Below are 6,000 nucleotides of genomic sequence, written 5' to 3' on the forward strand. Positions count from 1 at the left end.
TTTCTAGGATAAGACTATTTGATAAATATCCATTGATTTTAATACTAGCAGTCGGGTTGTCATATAGTGTCTGTATAGTTTTAATAATTGTGTCTTGGAAACCAAATGTATGTAAAACTCTGTAAAGAAAATTCCAATTAACCAAATCAAATGCTTTTTCAGCCACCACACTCACCACTATTGCTTCGATTTTATTTTTTTGTATATGATCCATAATAGATAGATAGATAGATAGATAGATAGATAGATAGATAGATACTTTATTCATCCCCATGGGGAAATTCAACATTTTTCCAATGTCCCATACACTTGTTGTAGCAAAAACTCATTACATACAATACTTAACTCAGTAATAATATGATATGCATCTAAATCACTAACTCAAAAGCATTAATAATAGCTTTAAAAAAGTTCTTAAGTCCTGGCAGTTGAATTGTAAAGCCTAACGGCATTGGGGAGTATTGACCTCTTCATCCTGTCTGAGGAGAATTGCATCGACAGTAACCTGTCGCTGAAACTGCTTCTCTGTCTCTGGATGGTGCTATGTAGAGGATGTTCAGGGTTTTCCATAATTGACCGTAGCCTACTCAGCGCCCTTCGCTCAGCTACCGATGTTAAACTCTCCAGTACTTTGCCCACGACAGAGCCCGCCTTCCTTATCAGCTTATTAAGACGTGAGGCGTCCTTCTTCTTAATGCTTCCTCCCCAACACGCCACCACAAAGAAGAGGGCGCTCTCAACAACTGACCTATAGAACATCTTCAGCATCTCACTGCAGACATTGAATGACGCCAACCTTCTAAGGAAGTACAGTCGACTCTGTGCCTTCCTGCACAAGGCATCTGTGTTGGCAGTCCAGTCTAGCTTCTCGTCCAACTGTACTCCCAGATACTTGTAGGTCTTAACCTGCTCCACACTTCTCCATTAATGTGAAGTGTCCTTTGTATATTGTCTTGTGTTTGGCGTTGTCGTATAAAACCTGTCTGATTGTTGTGTATCAGGATGGGTAGAAACTCCTCTAATCGTTTGGCCATGATGGAGGTAAATGATCTATAATCTACATTAAGAATGGATATTGGTCTAAATGACCTGCATTCCATTTTATCCTTGCCCTCTTTCGGTATAGCTGAGATTATCGCTTCCTTCCAACTGGGTGGCATTTGTGCATTTTTTTAGAGCCCAGTTCAGTGTGGGGAGTAAAACAGGAATTAACTCATTTTTAAATTCTTTGTACCACTCTGCCATATACCCATCTGATCCTGGTGACTTGCTTAATTTAAGCCTACTAATTGCAGCTTTTAATTCAACTTCAGTTATGTCAGCAGTCATCGTTCTATTTTGTTCTTCACTTAAAGTGGGTAACTCTAGAGAATTCAAGAAGGTGTCAATTTGGGTTATGCTTCTCCCTGGAACTTTGGAATATAAAGTATTGTAAAACACTTCAAAAGCTTCTTGAATTTCACTTAGCTTATTTTTTATCATTTTCATTCTTGGGTCCTTAATTCTATGAATTGTATTTTCTGCTATCATTTTTTTTCAGTTTTCACGCCAGTACTTTCATAGATTTTGATCCATTTTCATAATGTCTCTGTTTCAGAAACATTAAATTTTTCCTGATTTCTTACATAGCCAAACTTATAATTTCATTCATAATTTTTCTAATTTCCCCTAATGTATCCTGTGCCAAATTCAATTTGTTTTTTCTCAAGTTCCTTTAGCCTATTTTGTAATTCCTCTAATGTTTTATTTTTTTCTTATATGAAGATATCACTATGATTTTCCCTCTGAAGACAGCCTTCAGAGTATCCCATAAAATGGGAGGTGAAACCTCTCCATTATCATTAAATTCTAAGTAGAGACCAATTTCTTTTTAAATTTGTTCCTTAAAGTACGGATCATTGAGTAGACTCGAATTTAGTTTCCAAATAGTATTCTTCGGTTGTAGGTCAAAATCAACAGATAAATATATAGGTGCATGGTCACTTACATCTATTATCCCAATTCCACAGGTGTTTATTTTGTCTTTGTCTTTTCCAAATGTTATGAAATAGTCTATTCTTGTATATACAGAATGGGAAGCAGAATAATGAGTGTAATCCCTTCTGTCGGGAAAAAGGTCCCTCCATATATCAATTAAACCAACATCCTCAAAAAGTGTATTAACTTTCTTATGTAAAGATTTTGTTTCATAGGTTTTTCTATTGGAAGGGTCTAAGTTTGGTTGTAATTGTAAATTTAAGTCTCCCCCACATATCAGGAGTCCTTCTGTTTCCGCTACCATAATATCAGTAATTTTCTAAAAGAAACTAATATCACTTCCCGGAGGTGCGTATATATTCAATGTAAATTTAAGTCTCCCCCACATATCAGGAGACCTTCTGTTTCCGCTACCATAATATCAGTAATTTTCTGAAAGAAACTATTATCACTTCCCGGAGGTGCGTATATATTCAATAGAGTAACTGAATTTCTGTCTATAATCTCCCTTACCAGAATATATCTGCCCTCCTTATCTCCCATTTCGAATACTTTTTCAAAATTTAGCTTACTTGAGATAAGAATAGCAACTCCTCTCCTATTCCTGATTTATATGAGGAGAAAAAGAAATTAGTGAAGCCCATTCTCTTTAGTTTTCTATGCTCGTTATCACATAAATGAGTTTCCTGTAAATATACTACATGGGCTTGTTCTTTTTTCATTTTAGATAAAGTTCTATTACGTTTGATTGGATTTAATAGCCCATTGACATTAAAAGAAATGAATTTTAATTTGTCCTTAGCCATCTGTATTTATCTGTCAATGTATCATTGAAATTAGCAGAATAAAACTTAATCGATCTATTCCCTGAACAAATAAGAACCAGGAAATTTAAATAATAACAAAAATGGCAACGAATGTGTGATTCCAAGGCTGAGGTCTCTGGTAGATGACCCTGTATTGAGCTAGAGGAAATGTCTAGCTGTGGGGGATAACCCCTCCTACTTGCAAGTTGAGGGCCCCCCATTGCAGTATTCATAAAAGTCAGTGACCAAATCCATTACACAGAAAAGATTTCCCTGTGTACTCCTCATATATATACACAGACACATAAATATATATATATGAGTTACATACATACACATATATGCACACATATATATATATTTTCATTTTGGTGGGGAAAAAGGAGTAAGTGAGCAAATAAAGAATAACAACTAAGTAATATAGAATCCACATTATAATAAGTATTTCTCGAGATAGGCCTATCACCATCTACTTTTGCTTCCGTTTAGCTTCTTAACATGTGTGAAGTTAGCCAAACCTTATGGCTCTTCTGGAGAGGGTGAGGGCTGTCTTTGGAAAACTCCCAGTCGCATCCTAATATACTTCTCTCGGCCTCATCCCGTCTCCTGCCTTCTTGATTCTCGCACTATTTCTCAAGGGGAGCGGGATAATTCCTCTGCCAGGCTTTCCCTCGGATTGATCACGCTGATGGGCAACCCTCTGGCCTTCATGTCTGATGGGCAACCCTTCATGCCTCTTCCGCTGCCTGATACAGTTGGATCCCATCTCGATAAAACACTTGATGTTTAGCAGGGTACAGAGTTTGAAATCTAATCCTTTCTTGCTTTAGTATTCACTTTACTTCAGATTATTCTTTACGTTTCTGCAGGACGGCGGGGGGAGCGGGTAATTTTGGTCGAAATATATTAATTTATCATCTAAAAACACCCTCTTCTTACCCCAGGCCCTTGGTAGAATCTCCACCTTGGTACTGTACCGAAGGAACTTAATTATTATTGAGCGTGGCTTCTCTGCTCTATCTCGGGTAGGCTTCGGGACAGGCGCACGATGTGCTCTCTCAGTTTCCAGCTCCATAGTTGAGGGAAGTTCGAACGCATCCCGCAGCAACCTTCTGACAAACGCCGTCATGGACAAGCCCTCCGCTCCTTCGGGAACATTGTATATTCTGATATTTTTCCGCTGTGATCTTCCCTCCAGGTCAAGCAGTTTACCGTCTTGGTGATTTAATATTTTTATCATCTTACTCAGTATCCATTCCACGTTTTGAACGCGATCTTCCTCCTTCCCAATTCAAGTCTCTGCCACCGCTATTTTCTGATTGACGTTGGTGAGCTCTGACTTAATATCATGTAGCTGCTGCTTTATATCTTTCTGGAACTCCCTTATCGCTTTCAGAATTTCGATCATATTCACTGCTTCACCTGAACGAGGCCCAGCGTCCGCCTCGCTGGCACGCGGTCGGGTAGGAGAGCCGCTCGCTGCAGGCTCCGCAGTGTCACCTTTTTAATTTCCATTCTTTTTCCCCATTCTTCCCCCCTCTTATCCGTTCAAATATTTTCAAAAAATATTATATTTGATGGGTTAACGGAGCTTAATACTCATTTTTCTGGAGGAGCTAGTGACTTAAGCTGCCATTCTCGACGATGACGTCCCAGTACATTTCATCTTCTGAGTATATCTCATTGAAGGTGAATCTCGTTGTGAGTATCAGGCCAGGAAAGCATCTAATTAGAGGAACATCTGCAGGTGATGGTGATCCCTCATCTCTGCTACCTTTGTTGAGGCTTTGAAAGGTGCTATCAGAGTATTCCAGGCAGGTAACGCTGGGGATTTTGGAGATGGTATGCACTGAAACCACTGAATGCTGGCTGTGCAGAATGACCCTTTAGAGTGCTGAATGAAGGCAAGAGTGGGCTGATTTGCCCAGGATGCTCTTGACTTGTTTGTAGCTGCTTCAGACATGTGGGGAGTGTTTAAAGATCAATTTCACAGAGCACAGGAAATGTGTGTTCCTGTTAGATGGAAGGACAGGGATAGGAAGATAAGAGATGTCCAGAAAGGAAATATATGTAAAGCTTCAGAAGTTAGGATCAAATGAAGAGCACATGAGGAGTTTAAAGAAGCCAGAAAAGAACCAAAGAAGAGAATAAGGAAAGCGGGAGGGGTCATGAAAAGACATAACTCTTTGTAGCGGCATTCTTCCAGATAGGTGAAGACTCCTCCACTCCTGACCTGTGGCAGTAGTTTATCAAAAGAGTTTGGAACATCATAAGGTGAGTTATTCACTGTTGAATACAAAGTCATTCTGTGCAACTAGGAAATGAATGAATTCTTGCAGCCACTGCCAGACAAATTTAGTTAATCCATCTCCCAACAGAGAATCTCACTTTTGGACTGCAATTCTTTTTTAAAACCATCTTCCTTCCCCTATATCTAAGATTTCTGCTCACACAAAGCAACGACTAATAAATAAGTGTTCACAATCATTTCATAAGTGAAAAAATATCTGTATATGTCAGCACTTAACAAATCTATTGAATGGATTCATAAATTGCATAAAACTCTATGTTTAACATTCAAAATAATTGGAGAGGTTTACCAACTTAGAGTTCATTTCAATCTAAAAAATAATTAATTATCTTTCAACCAAAACATAAAGACATAATTTTTTATTACCTACACATTTTTAAGATAAACCCTCAAAAGTCTTAAAATAACAATTGGTATATTCAGTTATGTAGTTACCTTATGAGTGAGCAAAAACCAGAAGAAAGGAATTTAACAACCTTGTCACAATTTACTTCTACACAACTGGGAAAGGCACAGCTCCTCTGCTTCTGAAAACTCTTGATAAGGTTGTTTACCCCATTACTGTGTTTCCTACTATACTTCATTTGATAAGCACCATAGCAACTAAAGATCATTTCAAAACCTGCTAGTGAAATGATTGGCTGGAACATGGGCGTCAAAGTTTCTTCTCTTCTCCTGAGATATTGACCACTGTAGAGGGCATACAATTTGGTATCCTTCCTTGGTATGAGACAGGAACAATTCTCAGGTTTTAGTGCACACAAGAAATTCTACAGGCGCTGGAAATCTTGAGGAATGCAAACAAATTGCTGGAGGAACTCAGCAAGTCGGGCATCATCAATGGAAGGAAATAACCAGTCGATGTTCCAGGCTGAAACGCTTCATCATGAGTCCTGTATCTTGGAG

At 38.5% G+C, this 6,000-nt stretch overlaps 1 protein-coding gene across 1 annotated transcript in view; it reads right to left on the reverse strand.

The window, feature by feature from the left end:
- Nucleotides 1-5,626, reverse strand: part of LOC140725556 (uncharacterized) — a 32,103-nt gene extending 26,477 nt beyond the window's left edge. The window contains exon 1 of the mRNA XM_073041170.1: nt 5,530-5,626. The gene's annotated coding sequence lies outside the window, so the exon portion shown is untranslated. The remainder of the gene's footprint in view (nt 1-5,529) is intronic.
- Between the last annotated feature and the right edge of the window lie 374 nt (nt 5,627-6,000).

Source organism: Hemitrygon akajei, chromosome 3 (genome assembly GCF_048418815.1).
Source record: "Hemitrygon akajei chromosome 3, sHemAka1.3, whole genome shotgun sequence".
Lineage (NCBI taxonomy): Eukaryota > Metazoa > Chordata > Chondrichthyes > Myliobatiformes > Dasyatidae > Hemitrygon > Hemitrygon akajei.